Genomic DNA, 14,754 nt, shown 5'->3' with positions numbered 1-14,754 from the left:
AAAAGAACATCATCAGCGAACCCTCAAACGCACTTACCGCTGAAACTGCAATCACTCTAACACGGAGTAAATCGGAATTCCATCCTGATGCAGCAATTAGATTCGAGTACGGTCGCTATCACCGCTATCACTGCTACACGTTCAGCATACGTTACATACGTCGGGATTGGTGTTCTGGCCCTATTAAGAAACCCCACCAAAGCGCCAGCTGCTGGCCAATATGCGTACGAGCGATGTGAACAAGCGATAGGCACGTGAGACTCTAGAACGGTGGTTTTGCGTTTTTCGTGCTCACTGTTGTTGTTGTTGTGTTGGTAGGTTACGGTGGTGACCGTAATAGGCTCGCCCAGAGACAGGAAGAGAGATTATAATCCATTAAGCGTTTAATCACGATGCACTGGCACTGGCTCGTGCGCCAAGCGTACCGTCGATAGCACGTAGCACCGGTTAGGGGTTCCGAGCGGCGGAAAATCAGTACCACCAGCGCCGTTGGTGTGGCAACCCGATGAATATTCACTGCCACTTCATTACGTATTCTATCCGCGGTCGCACACTTCAGCCGGAAGAAGTAAACAGTTTGCTTTTGCGTGAAATTTATTACATTGACACTATCTCCCACTCTCTCTTTCTCTCGCGCTCTCTCTCTCTCTCTCTCTATCTATCTCTCTCTTTCTTTCTTTGCCGGTGCACGAATAACGGTAAGCGATAGTTTTGTACGGGCGGCACAAAGCAGCAATTAGTGCGTTTTCCCGGTTTTGCCACACTGTTCTGCGGGGGATGCTTCATCGTTATTGGATTAGGGAAATAATTATTCAACAGGAGAGAGATGGAGAAAAACCCGACCAGCTATTTCATTAGTACGAACAAGTTAAAGTTTTTGTGCTTGAAAACAATCGCTAGGAAATAGGTTTTCTTTGTAAGCTGTGGAATGAGCATAAAATCTAGTAAATAATAAAATCATAACTAAAAAAACGAATACTGATAATATAAGATATCAAACAATATTGAAAACTAAAAGAAATAACAAAAGGAATTAGAAAACGTAAAATTATCTATATAATGCACAAATGAGAGAAGAGAAAACAGATGATATTTATCTAGGTAGCAATGTTGATGTGCAATTATTTGATCTTACCTTTTTCTTCCTTTGCTGTGATCAACGATTTCAACGATTTAGAAGACACTCGCGATAAATAATAAGCCGTTGCTTTTGTCTTTATTCAATGTTATGTTTATTTCTTGTTTTGTTTCGTTTTCGTTTGTTTTGTTTGTTTGTTTTTTTTTTGTTTTGTCCTCTTCTGTGGTTTGGTTTTTGCTTTCTATTGAACTGTTCGCTTAACGGCGATCCCCGCCCCACTATGGTACGTACGTTTGATTTGAGATTTTTAAACACATATCCTGTACTCTTAACAATATAATCAATAACCTTTAACAAATTCACAATCCTTAGTTTGTTGCTTTCTGTTTTGCACGCGTAGTGCGTTTTTTTGTGTGTGTGCGTGTGTGTGTTTCGGTAGCATCTCGAGTTTACGTGTGACGCTCAGCTTTAGTTATGTTTTGATTAACTTGTTACTTGTTTTGTTTAGTATCGATTTGATTCACTATTTGGCTAGTTGTTTTGATCTTTTCTCTTTCACACGTGCTCCCATTTTACACTTGAGAATCCAACAGATATATGGATCATTGTTTTGTAGTCAGACGTGAAGCTAGACGAGTGTGGGGCAATGTTGGGAGCTGCAGATCTGCTCCGTCCCGTAACTTGGTGTGAAGCGTGAAGGATAAGATTCAATTAGCTTTTAGCTCAGCTGCCGGCGTGAGCCTCTGGCTGGTTGGTCTTTCTAGGTCTTCGCACTTCGTTTCCCCATGTGAGCGGTCAATTCTTCGGCATGCACTGAAATTGCATCTTACTCACTGGTTTTAAAATATATGGTACACCATACGTACCGTACGTACACAAGCGCAATCTAATGTTTCGTAGCGTAGCTTAACAGTTTGTATTTTATTCTAGACAAATGGGGAAGTGCTTCCCCTCAAATATATTCCATTACTATGTACATTATACCGCCGTGATGGTGAAGTGGGCTCCTTCACCGATCGCCACGATCTATTTGTGCGTGGTTTGACACATATGATATTGTTTTGTTTTTTACAAATTCCCTTTTCAAAAATAGTGTTTGCTTCTCCCCTCTTCACCGTATTTCCCATACTCACTCGTCGCTCAATTTCTTATACTTTTATTTGTAATACTTAAATATATTAACAATCTACATCTGCCCCAGCCCATAAACCTATTAACTTTTGTTTTCATCTATACGTTTCGTCCGCATATTTGGCATTACGCTGTAAACACTCCCGGGGCAAACCGCTTTTTTTGAGTGCTGTCTGGAGTAATGCAAAACATCCAAACATGCATCGTCTCGTGTTTAAACTTCTTCGGGCAGAAAGAAGCATCGAGACGTGCGTATCCTTATCCGCTAAAAACATCCCGCATCGTTCGTTTGTGTTTTGTATTTGGTTTGATAATGTACAGTAACGTTGTATAAGCTAGCCTTGCTTGTGCCGCCCTCCTTTGCGTTTTTGTTTGTTTTGTTGGACATTTTGGCATAATAAGTACGTATAGTTAAAGTTGTTCTCCCATTTCGTTTATATATCTAATGTATACTATGCTATATGTATGTATATGTGCGTGTTTGCACGCTTTGTTTTGTTATAGACACATTCAAATCCATCCGCAACTGACGGCAGCCGTTATGTACGGAGCTGTAACAACCATTAAAAGTAGTCTAAATTGGCTATATCTGTGTTACATACACATACACACACACTTACACCCTCCCTTGGCTTAGTCCATTTCATCAAATAGCATTCTGTCTAGCTACATGGTTCCTATACACTAAAACTCTCGGTGGCATTTGCTGAGTGGTTACGGGTTGATTTCGCTGTTTCGTTTTGTTTTTCCTCCTTTCCATCTAGGATGCTTTGTCCTTATGGCTACGTATGTTTGCGTACGATTTACTTTACAATTTAACTATATGATCTATTAAGAGTTCCTACACATTTTTATAACAAAAACGGGTTTGTTTTTCGTCTATTTCCTTACTTCGAACTTCTGGCTGGCATGTTTAACTAGCTTCGCGTACACGCAACTCTTACATTGGTACAACATTACGCAACATTATGTCAGCAATTGTGATCGTGCTGGGGATCATTTTACAGGGTAGTGTGTGTGTAAGGATTTTAACTTTAACTACACAACCACAGCACATTCCTCCTCACGCCTCGTCTTACCGCACGCTCACATGTACAAGATGCAGAAGATGTAGATTACATGCACAAAACAAAGGGTACATTGGCAACGAGTCTTCGATTTTGCCCTGTAAACCTTCTCGCAATATTCTCCTGTCCTGGTGGATTGAACGTGGTTTTGATCGTTTATTTCGTCGAACAGAACTGGCTTCTTGTTTAACACTAATCAACGACTGAATGTCAGGTATGAACCTGATCATATAATGGGCCCGATCACCTCATTTCGTCGTAAGAGGTGGGTAACAAGGAAGAACACAGTGTCACACGAGATCGTCTCATTAAAACCGTCTTTAAACAAAGCCCAGTAACTCAAAAACTCTTTGTCTAACAAAAGCAAAACCCTTCCAAGGGCCAGTTTGGCACAGGAAAAAAGGACGAATCAATTGGAAGCATTCCGAACCGCATACCGGCTGTACGTTTTGTGTTGTGCTGCTTCTTAGCGCAGTTTAAGAACCAGCACAAGAAACGTACACTCTGTCGGTCTGAGGGATCGTCCCAGCCAGCTTTTCTTTGTTTCGTTCGGCTCCAGCACGCTAATAATCATTATTTTTAACGATTAGTCATACCGTTCCGGACTTGGGTGTGGTGGCCGAGAGACCATTGTTTCTAGCTGTCGCTGCTTCCGCAATAAGGAAAGAAGGATTCGATGCCGAAGCTTCCTCTTCCTGCTGCTACTGCTGCTGCTGCTGTTGTTGCTCAGTGTCAGTGAAAGGACTTTTGTGTGAATGGGACATTTGTGTCTATAATGGTACGTGTGCAATTAGCAGCAAAAGTGTACTGTAGGGTGTAGATGTTATGGAGAACTAGCCGAGCGGATCGCTGATTTCAGCAGATTCAGCTACAGTAATATCAGCTATTCAACCAGCAAAGCAGACAATTGCACTGTGTACCACTGACCTTGTCGTTTGTGCTTTGGATGGTTTTATAGATGTTTATGAAGGAAATAGAACAGAGTTGTTACTTTAATGTTTTACCTTCTCTGTTTTTCTAATGATTGCTCCAAAACGTTCATTACTGTGACGACGGGTTTTTAAATGAAAATAAAAATAATTTATAAAACACCAAAACGTTATCACCATCGAAAGCGAAAGCGCTCTAAGAAAAACTAATAACCATTTTCCTTCCGTTCTACGAACAGATCCCACAGTGCCATTAGACAGCACAACGGAAACGCTTGTCAACAGCTCGATTGAACGGCGTAATGAGTAACTTGTTAGAGCATTTCAGGCCAGAACTGCTAGCTGTGTCGATGGATAATTTCCGGTCGTCCGGTTCGTGCGAATGCTGTAGCACCACCAAGCCGGGCTACGGCAGGCGGCGGGCAAGCTACCGGGGACATGCCTTATTAGGTGCAAAATTTCCGTCATTCGTACCGCATTTCAGCATTTCACCTAATCCCAACTTTGACAGACATTCATAGAAATGGGAGCTCAGCTCAGGGTTAGCGTAATAAATGTCGTTAAAAATGTAATAACTGTTCGAGTGAAGGGTTTGGTTTCGCCGAAGGAGAAGCATAAAAAAGGGCGAGCGTTTCGAAAGGATCAATCGCCGGTTGTTCGATGGATGGTGGATTGAGTGGAGTGTTGAGTGGGTGACTTTTCTTGGCGCTGTTCATAAAACTGAGGCAGCTTGTTTCGCCGATTACAAAGGACAATTTTGTATTCTGTTTGATTTTGAGACATTACGGCGACGAACGGCACTGGTGCGGGTGGTTCAAAGAGATAAAATATTAATAATTCAAAGCATTCAGTGAGTGTGTTCTTTAATTAACTTCCCAACCTTTCTAACTTTACTGAGAGTTTAAAACTCAAGTCATCCAGTATCACGTCGCCACTAGCACAAGACATAATCTGCCAAGAGAAACATATTGTTCGGGCCCATTCATTATGAAAGCATGCATATATTTAAAACCATTGAAATCTTTTGCACCGGTTATGGAATGTGAATGCAAAGCTTGAATAAAATCCCTGTTCGAATTTTTCTCTCCATTTCGATAAACAAAAGGGTTTAAAGTTTAAAAGTCCCCTACTCCTTAAGGAAAAAGGCAAGATTATGCAGATCTGAAAAGTTTCGCCCAAGACAACCAAGACCCAACCCGGCTGGGAACGATTGAGAGGACAACGATACAAACGAACACCCATTGAGGCGTCTTGCACGGGGCTTATCTATATGTGTGTTTTGAGTCTTATCATATGCATAGCTATTGGACATTTACGCAGGGGTTTAATAAGGCAATCATCTTATACCGAACCTTTCCCGAACCATCGAGCAGGGAAAAAATCTTTTCAAACTTTAAGGCTGTACAGTGTGTGTGTGTGTGTGAAGCCAGCAAAGTCTACAACATCATAACAAACGTGTTTCCACACAGAAGTTAACTTAATTTCACCATTTAGACCCAAAGCAAACGGGTACAGCCGACCTCCCATAAAGGGGGACACGAATTGGGGGTTGAATGTTTTAGGAAAATTAAATAATTAAAAACATAGAAGCATTTCAAATTCACCCCACGCTCTGTGTGTGTCGTTGTAGTTAAGTCGCTCGAAAGGACACACAAAAACGAAAGGCGAAACCAACCACAACGCTTAATTTACAGTAGTGGGAAAATTTAATTACAACCCTTGGAAAGAAGCTGAAGAAGAAACAGCAGTGTTGCCGTTTCTTAAAATAGATGCTTTTGAATGGTAAAAAAAGAAGCTGCGCAGAATAAAAAAATGAAACAGTTCGCCTGTTCCTCATCACGACCATGAATGCCACCGTGTACTGTATGTGTGTGTGTGTGTTTATTTTTTGTTTAAGCCATTTTGATTCAGTTGATGATGAAACTCGACAGTATTATTCCGCCATTGCTTCACATTTCACTGTCAAAACCGGGCGACCGACACCATTAGATGTGTCAACAGTACGCGCACCGGCGCTAATTAAACACATTGCGTTGAGCTTATTTTCATTACTTGAAACAACACGCAGCAGCGCGAGGCGGAAGCGTCCGACGGAAAAAAGCAGCAGTCCAACACAACAAAGCAAAAATGCCACTCCAAACAATAAAGCATACGCGCCCGCAACGCACAGCAACGTTGCTAAAAGGATTGTAATCAAATTTGCCCAACCGTCAATTTTTCTTTCTGCCGCAAAGGTCCGGAGCGTTCACGCAGCGGTTGGGTCAAATGCGTTCGACATCAAACGCAAAACTTTTGCGAGTACGTTTGCTGTGGTTTTTCTTCGCTCATTACTGTACCCCTTTTTGGTGTGGGTGTGGTGGTAGGTTTTTTTCTTCTCTTTTTTGCCCCTTCCCATAAGTCGTCCCCATTTTTGGACGTACAGGAAGTGCGCTACGTGCAGAAATTACACAATGGTGTAGGATGAAAACCACAACAACAACAACAACAACGACAACAAAAAAACACAGCTACCCCAAAAGTCCGGTCAAAGTTTCGTCCGTCAAAAATTAGCCCATAACAACGTAATCATCATTCGGGGTGGTAATTCTACACTGATCATTTATAATGTTGCTTCACTGCTAAAGGCTGAAGAGGAAACAAAACTGAAAAAAAAAAGAAACGCCCGAGAAAAGGAACGGCAAACATCTGGCAACGAAGGGAGGCGTACATTTGCAAATCATTTTGCTGGTTGAGCTTCTTGGAAGATTTTTAAACCCAACCTCCAACCTTCCGCCCAACGTTACCGAAACCGTAACCAAACTGGAGGAAAGCATAAAAATCGATCCCTTTCGCGGTTTGCCGCCCATCCCGAAGCCTACGCGACTTCTTGCATCCACGCTTCCATTCAAATCAATTGTCCAAATCGCCAACAATACAACCGAAACGAGCGAAAGAATACGTGGAGGAACGTTCGGAAGGGAGCAGGAAGGAAAATAATAAACCCTTTCTCAGGATTTTCCAAAAAGGTTACTGACGCACTTGCCCTTTTCCCGGCTTCTGCGTTCACACACACACACACACACCCCTACGAGCGCGCGTGCGATCCAGATTGTTGATGAGTTTTTCATTGTTTTGTCACCGTCGTACGTCGCTTGTGAGTGCTTTTGTGGCTGGGACAGTGTTCCCCGGACAGCGGTGAATTTGAGAACGGGAAAAAGAAAAGCAAAAAAAACACCGATAGGCTCGATATTATGATATCGGGAATCGAATCGTTAAGAGCAACGCAGACACCAACTAACGAAGAAAAAAAAAAGAGAGCAATCATGCACGGGCAGGAAGTACAGCACAAGCCTGAGGAGTGGTAGTTTTTGCTTTAGCGGGTTAAAGAAAGCAAAACCGTGTCCACATCTCTGCCTCGTCGCTGTTATTTTTTGCTGCCGCTTCGAGACGCCCATCAATCTCTCATCAACTTTGATACGCACGTAGATGCGCTTATCGATATCGACCAGCTCGCCGGCGACTTCCAGCTTCGTCAACAATCGATTCGGCGAGGCCCGGGATGAGAGGCTGCAGAAGGAAAACTGCTACAACAAAAAAAATACAGCCTCCCCATCAATGTCATTCGTTCTCCGGTTACGCCCGTCCGGGCACGAGCAGTGTCACGATCGTTAGAGGAGATTTACTGTAGTGGTTTGGGTGAAGGTGGAAAAAATAGAACTGGAATCGTGGAGTGGAGAAAGGATGGATGAACGCTTAAGACATCCACCGAGCGATATCGATACGCACGGTGGGTAGCAAAGCTCCCAAGCACAAGTGGAAAAGCATCGTTAGGGCACAGTGGTACAAGGTAGTGGACATGCAATGGACCTTTTAGCACGATGATGTAAAAAGATAATACGCTGAAACAGTTGAATGAGGATTGATGTTAAAATTAATAAAAACCATTCTTCAGATACATCTCATTTCTGGTGGAATAGTAAGTGGTCAAGTCTGTAGATGGTGGAGACTTTAAAAAGTTATTCTATATCCTGTCATACGCTTCATATATAGACATTGGTCTGTAGCTCTTATAGGTAGCTGTAGACTACCAAATCTAGACCTACCTAGGAGTGACGTAGGATAAGCGAACAATCTTTTGAAGTCTTCCATGATCTTGGGTCAAACGTCATCCCGACAACTGCACGAAAACTGAGTCGCGCACTGGTCGCACCATCCAGTCATTCCATACCCATAGAAAGCAGTTTATCTCCAAGAATTTGTCTCGGCAGCCAGAGATATCGTACCTTGAAGGTACCAGTACGTACATATCTTGTGCAGCGTATGAAGCTCGTCAAGCTCTGGTGGGTTAATTGCGATATAATCGAACGACCCAGCCAATAAAGTCCATTAAGATCGTCCACAATGACCGAGAGATCGTGGCACATAGTCTCATGTTGAGGAGATAAGATGGCATGGAAGCGTTCGCCATGTAGACCGTAATTCATAACATTATCTATCTTATGGTTCTGTGGGATTGATAACCCTTGAAGTGTGTAATTTTGTATTTCGTCGAATTTATCTTATATTTATTGCCAAACAAATCATATAAAACTGCAAACATTGAGTTTAATTTAATTCAAATCAAACCTATTAAAATAATAAATCATGCAATTCTATTTTGTCCCCTACCAAACCCACCGTGCACGGAGTCTGGATGTCGCGTTTCAGAGATTTTGTTTTACCCTTTCGCGTTCCGCGTTGTTCCGATCGGAAAATGCGGGGCGTTTTTTTTTTCTTCTTCTCTCAAATATAACGACGAGATAAAGTCACAAGCTTGAGACATCATTGAAATACCGATCCGTATAAACTGCAACCACAGCGGTGAGCGAAGGGCATTATGGGTTGGGTTTTACCGCGCACCAAACAAAACACAGCATAAAAAATGCCTTTCTTTTTCTTTTAATAAAAAAAAGGATACACTAGAAAGCGGAAACAAAAAAAAACCAACAACCCCGGGAAACACAAATGGTTGATTGATTGCTTTTGAAATGGTATTCCCGCCGATCCTGGCTGGCTCGAACGAAGGCAGGAAGGCCGGAAAATGAGACAGTAGAAAATGGAAAGCTCTCGAACCAGAAGTTTGGGAGTTGCAGGGCAAAAAAAGAGAGAAGGACAAAGGACAGTGTAATGTGAACGGTTCGTTTGCTTGCAGCTGGGAAACCACTCCTGAAAACCTAATCTAATCAGTGCGTACAGACAACCGATGCTGTATAGTGTCACACACACACACACATCGGCTCACATCTTTGCAGGGCTTCTGGGCAGCTGCGTGGCCTTCCCGATCGCGGTTCCCCCCCATTTCTGCTGTGGTAACCACTAAACAGGCGAAAACAAATGCAAAACATGCAGACAGGAGGGGAAAAGATGCTAATTTTAGTTGATTAGCTCCCATCGGAAGGACCAAAGTCCCGCCAGGCCCAGCGACTCGAGTGGTATGGAGGGAGAACTAATTTAAGGCGCTTCCTGCCGAACACGGCCCAAATGAGCCCGGCCGGCCCCCCTGCTAGGACACCGGGGGCCGCTTGGTCTGCGTCATTCGATTGGGCCGAAATTAGTAATGCTAATGGGGACAGCCCAGCCGGAGCTTTCGGTTAAAATTCAATCAGAAATTCCCATAAAAACCCCTTGAGCTGCCTGTTGGCAGTGGGGAAGGTGCAACACGGGTTTGCCAGTGTGTTGAGGCTATTTTTTTTCCTTCGTTCACCTACCGCTGCGCAAGATGTTGAGGTTTCGATCGAGAATGCTGTCACTTTTAATCGATTACTGAACCAACCGAAAGGGCAATGACGGTTGCGGTCCGGAAGGTGGCGGACAAAACCCGGTAGAGCGCGCTTCTTTTTTGTACCTGTTTGCCTTGCTAAGGTAAGGGATTTAAACCGACCGGTTGACACTGGGGACACTGGGGGGAGATGAATGATGTGATTGTAATTGGCTTTTACATCGTTTCGCGCGGTAATGAGCAACATTAAATGCGCCCCAACGTTCACTGGCGTGGATTGAATTTTCTATTCCGTATTTGAAAGGGAGCGTATTAAAATGGCGTTCGCCGATCGACAGATCGGTTGGAGGATTTAATTGCAGAGCGTAAACCTTTTGGGTGTAATGAAACGCTTTAGAGCTTTGCTGGGCAACAGCTCATTAGCGCACGGGCGGAAACGAGGTGAGTTGTGCATGAAAGTTGCGTTTGTAGTTAATTCTTTAAATACGCCTAAAGGTATGCAATACGCCATGCAATAGCATCCTTTGCTGAATCAGTTTGCACACAGCACAAATCCTTCGATATTTAAGCCAATATTACTCACACACATGGAAATAAGCTTTTGCAAAAAAAAAAGAAATCCAATTGACAGAAAATGGACACACTAATGCAGTCTAGCGGCTTATAAAACCATCATTTATTTGGCTGATGGGATACCGCAAGCGTCCCCCGATGCTCGTTGACCGTTTTGCAAAATTATGTTTTATTCATTGGCCATCATAATAGGAACGCCACACACACGCAGTCATCATAAAACATGTAACAAAGCGTATAGGGAGGAAAACATGTAAAAAAAGAACTGACGCAACATATCAAAGAGAATGTAATATAAAAATAAATCGTTACCGCAGCAGTTACCGGGTCAGCCGACCCGACCCCTGTGGGGATATTTGGCAGCGGCTTTTAAATTCAGTTTTAACCCTGGCTGCGTCCTCTGCTTGGTGCTGCGGGTTTCCTCGTGATTTTTTTATAGCACCAAATCCCCCAAAACGTAAGCTTAAGGTGCTCGCTTAGCGCATCAAATTCGAGGAACAAATCACGCTTCCACGTACAAAAAGCGCACGAAAAAGCAACAGCATAAAAAAGAGAGAAGAGAAAATCGCTCACTACATTACATTAGCTTAACCTGACCCAACTCCCCGGCAGGGATGAATGCGAATTATTGTCCATACATATATAATCATACAAGCGTGAAGCTTATGCTTTAAATGATGATTGAAAGCAGACGCCGCACCATGTGTGTGCACTGGCAAGCTTTTGCCTGCTAAACTTGATCCCTTTCTCCATTTTTTTGTTGTTGCTTGCTTGCTTCGCTACCAAAACGCCCTTTTCACCTTTTGCCTACGGTCTCGGCTGGCCCTTGGCAAATGAAGTTGAATAGCGAATCAGCTACGGTGCGATCCGGGGCAGGATGGCTACGGGAAAGTTGGCTTCCCCGAGACCGGCTCTGGATTACCGCCCTGGGTTGCCGTGAATTACGGGCGCAATTCTATTACGAAGCGGAGTGCCGCTCTGTCAGTATCATTCGGCTCACCATCAGCATCTTGGCCATATTTCTCTTCCTGCTCGTCGGCCGCTCTTATCGATTGATGGAAAGTAGCAGCAGCAGCAGCAGCAACACAAAAAAGGTGTTGGAAAAATGACATGCGTCTCCGGTGTACGACGGCGAAAGATGGGAAGAACACTTTCGACACCTCCGACACTCGGCAAGGATGTACCTCACGGAGGGGACAGGGGCAGATAAGCTGGCGCTTGTGAATGCCGCTGGTAACGAGCGCAGGATCCATCAAGATGCTCAAAGGGTAAAATGGGACTTTGAAAAGAGACACAAATTTAAACCTTTCACAAGAGAGGCAAAAACCGGCACCTTGTCGGAGGTGCCACGCGAACGCAAGCTAAGCCGTGGCTCCTCAAGCCTCGATTTACCTTTCCAGGTGGTGTGTTTCGATCGTACCGATAAACGGTAAGAAACTGGAACGGAAAAGCTTTGAAAAAGCAGGGGGGAGGAAAGACAAAACGCCTGTCCATCCATTCACGCAGGGTTTACATGCTATTACAACTGTGTGGAAGCTTCCAACATGCATGCATGATTGAGGCTATAAACGTACGATTGCAGGTAAAATGATCATTAAAAAAAACAGTTTGTGAACAACGATAAAATCATTTCACCACCTTTTTTTACATTTCATGCAAATTTTTGCTGTTGATAAATGCTTGTTTCTGTACTGTGATGAAGCGCCTAAAGGTATGCAAAGGTATGTTTATGTAATTTGTTTATTTAATCTAAAATGTGATTTTTTCTTATTTGGATGCTTTTATGCGTTTCAAGGCATTTAACATGGGATTTGTAAAGAAATTAATAGGATAAAAAATGACAATCATAAAATAGGCTCTTGGTGCTTTTGCTAACTATTCCCTTAGTGCCTTGGCTATTATTAAGCGCCTTTCGTTATGCAATGTATTTCAATGGCGTTATGTTTAAAAAAGTTGTTTTAAACTGATAATAAATCTTACTTAGGAAAGAAATGTGGTCGTATTGAGCAAATCTCCTTTTGAAATAATGATAAGCGCCTGAAGGTATGCAATAAGGTGTAATAAATCGTTATCGTTCACTTAAAAAAGGTCTAAAATGCATAAAATAGACATACTTGCATGAATGTGAATCCAAATTTCAAATCCAAACACAATACAAAAAAAAATCAACTTCAGCTCACAACAAAACAGAAACTCCGATTCATGTGCTTTTTTCTAGCTTAACAACTAAATATTAAACCACAAAATGCTTATTGCTTTCCCCGTGGCAGAAAAGCCCGTACACAATGCCAACAAGGAAGTCATAATCGTTCGCATCGATCCGGTGAGGGTGGTTCGGTTGGCGGTTGGACAACGAGGGAAACTCCCTAAGGATCAAAAACACGTTCACCTTTATCCTAGCCATGCGGTGCGTTGCCATCCCCGCGCACCGGGGGTACTTTAAAATTGAATCTTTACTCAAAGCGGGACATGCTCGAGCCGCCTGAGCGAGTGTTTGTACAACGCACAAAAAAAAAATAAAGTCCATCGTTCGGAGGTCACTTACACACACTATCACCACCACCGCGGAGAGGCACGCTTTAAAGCGCAAAGTGTGACAATAATGCCAATAATGGGGTAGCGCATAGAAAAGGAGGATGAATGAGAAAAAAGCTTCCGGAATGGGGGACAGGCTCGGAGAAAAGCTCGGAACGGATGGAATGGCCGCTCAAAATGATGATGATGATGGTGCGTAAGCGTGCGATGGTGAAGCACCGGGATGCTGCTCGCTGGGCGGGCATAGGATAATGGCGCGATGAGACCACGAGACGAGTGCGCCGCTATTGCTCACAGGATACGGCGCGTACTTATTTTATTCTTCTCTACCTGGTGCGTCCGTCCGCTGTGGCCCTTCGCCGTCTCTACCGTGGAGCTCAGTACGGTTGGGTTTGAGACAGCGAAGGGCCGTTTTCTGAGGATTACGAGCAGGTTTCTTTCTTTTTTGTTTGCATCTCTCTTTTTTTTTCTCTCTCTCTCTCTGTGATGAGTACGGTGCGTATCCTGTTGGAGGGGCAAAAAGCGCGCACACAATATCATCCACCAGGAAGTGGAATGCACTTCGGGCAAAAATGGAACGACCGCTTTGCCGCTCGCTGTGCAATGCTGCTTCTCGTCCCGGTGTTTTGTTCCCGGAAGCACATCTTCATAAATTGTACATTCGTGAGGGGTTTCTTTTGCTTCTAGTGTGTGTGTGTGTCATCTCGTGTGGCGACGAGGCGTGAGTTTTTACTACCCTTCGTGTAGACGTGTGTGTGTGTTTGGTGGTTTTGTTAAACTCACACATACACACACATCCGTAGCCATATACATGTATATACATAAAACACCATTTGCTGGTACAGGACATGCAGGACATTAATTGAGTTATGTGCGTACACACCGCGGATACATAAATCCGCGTAGCCGTGGACAAGAAAATCTCATCCCGACGCCCTCCCCCTGGAGGCAACAAATAAAGATAAACTCGGGGATAGGGAGGACCGAGACCGAAATCAAAAAGAAAAGAAAAGAAAAAATAATCTACAAAAATACGACCTCCTTTTCGTGGGGGGTTTTTTTTTGTATGCCTTTTTGCACACTACAATTTTACCTTTTTGGCACACCTTGGCGAGCGTCCCGGCACAATTTGTCGCTCTTCTCGGAGGCGGAGATCCGTATTTTTTTGGTGTGTGTAAGACGACGACATCCTTACATCATCATTACTACCTGTTCTCTTTCACGACCATCCCGTGGCAGTGCCTGTGCTTCCGTTCGGCTGATTCCGGTTTCTTTCCATGGCAACGCAGCCAACGCTCCCAAGACGGCGACGGACGACGACGACGACGATTTCCGTTTGATTATTTGTCGTGGGCGAAAATTACACAAGCAACGCTTTTGTTCGCCGAGGGCACGCCTTGATCGGCACGATTAAGCGACCGATGAACAATCGGGAGATGGTGGTGGGCTTCACTTCCGTCCTCCGCATCGGTTGGGGGCGCCTGTGAAAGTGAAACGGAAAAAAGCAAAGCGAAACAAAATCGGAGAAAACGGCGGGTTTCAGTAAGTTGTTGTTAATTAATATCGGATCGGTTCGACTTTTTTGTTTTGCATACGGATTTGTCAGTACGCCAAAGATAGGCGCCGAGCTTCGTATCCTCGATCGTGTAAACGGGTGGTCGCGTGTGAGAGTGTGTGACGCTTTGTGATTGACACTTCAAAGCC

General features: G+C 43.8%; 1 protein-coding gene across 2 annotated transcripts in view; it reads right to left on the bottom strand.

Moving 5' to 3' along the window:
- Window positions 1–1,208: 1,208 nt before the first annotated feature.
- Window positions 1,209–14,754, bottom strand: part of LOC1269968 (5-hydroxytryptamine receptor) — an 86,252-nt gene continuing 72,706 nt past the window's right edge. For both annotated transcript variants that reach the window (XM_061643203.1, XM_061643202.1), the window contains exon 11: window positions 1,209–14,531. The gene's annotated coding sequence lies outside the window, so the exon portion shown is untranslated. The remainder of the gene's footprint in view (window positions 14,532–14,754) is intronic.

The sequence above is a fragment of the Anopheles gambiae genome, chromosome 2 (genome assembly GCF_943734735.2).
Source record: "Anopheles gambiae chromosome 2, idAnoGambNW_F1_1, whole genome shotgun sequence".
NCBI lineage: Eukaryota > Metazoa > Arthropoda > Insecta > Diptera > Culicidae > Anopheles > Anopheles gambiae.
This window is presented reverse-complemented; position numbering and strand designations above follow the sequence as displayed.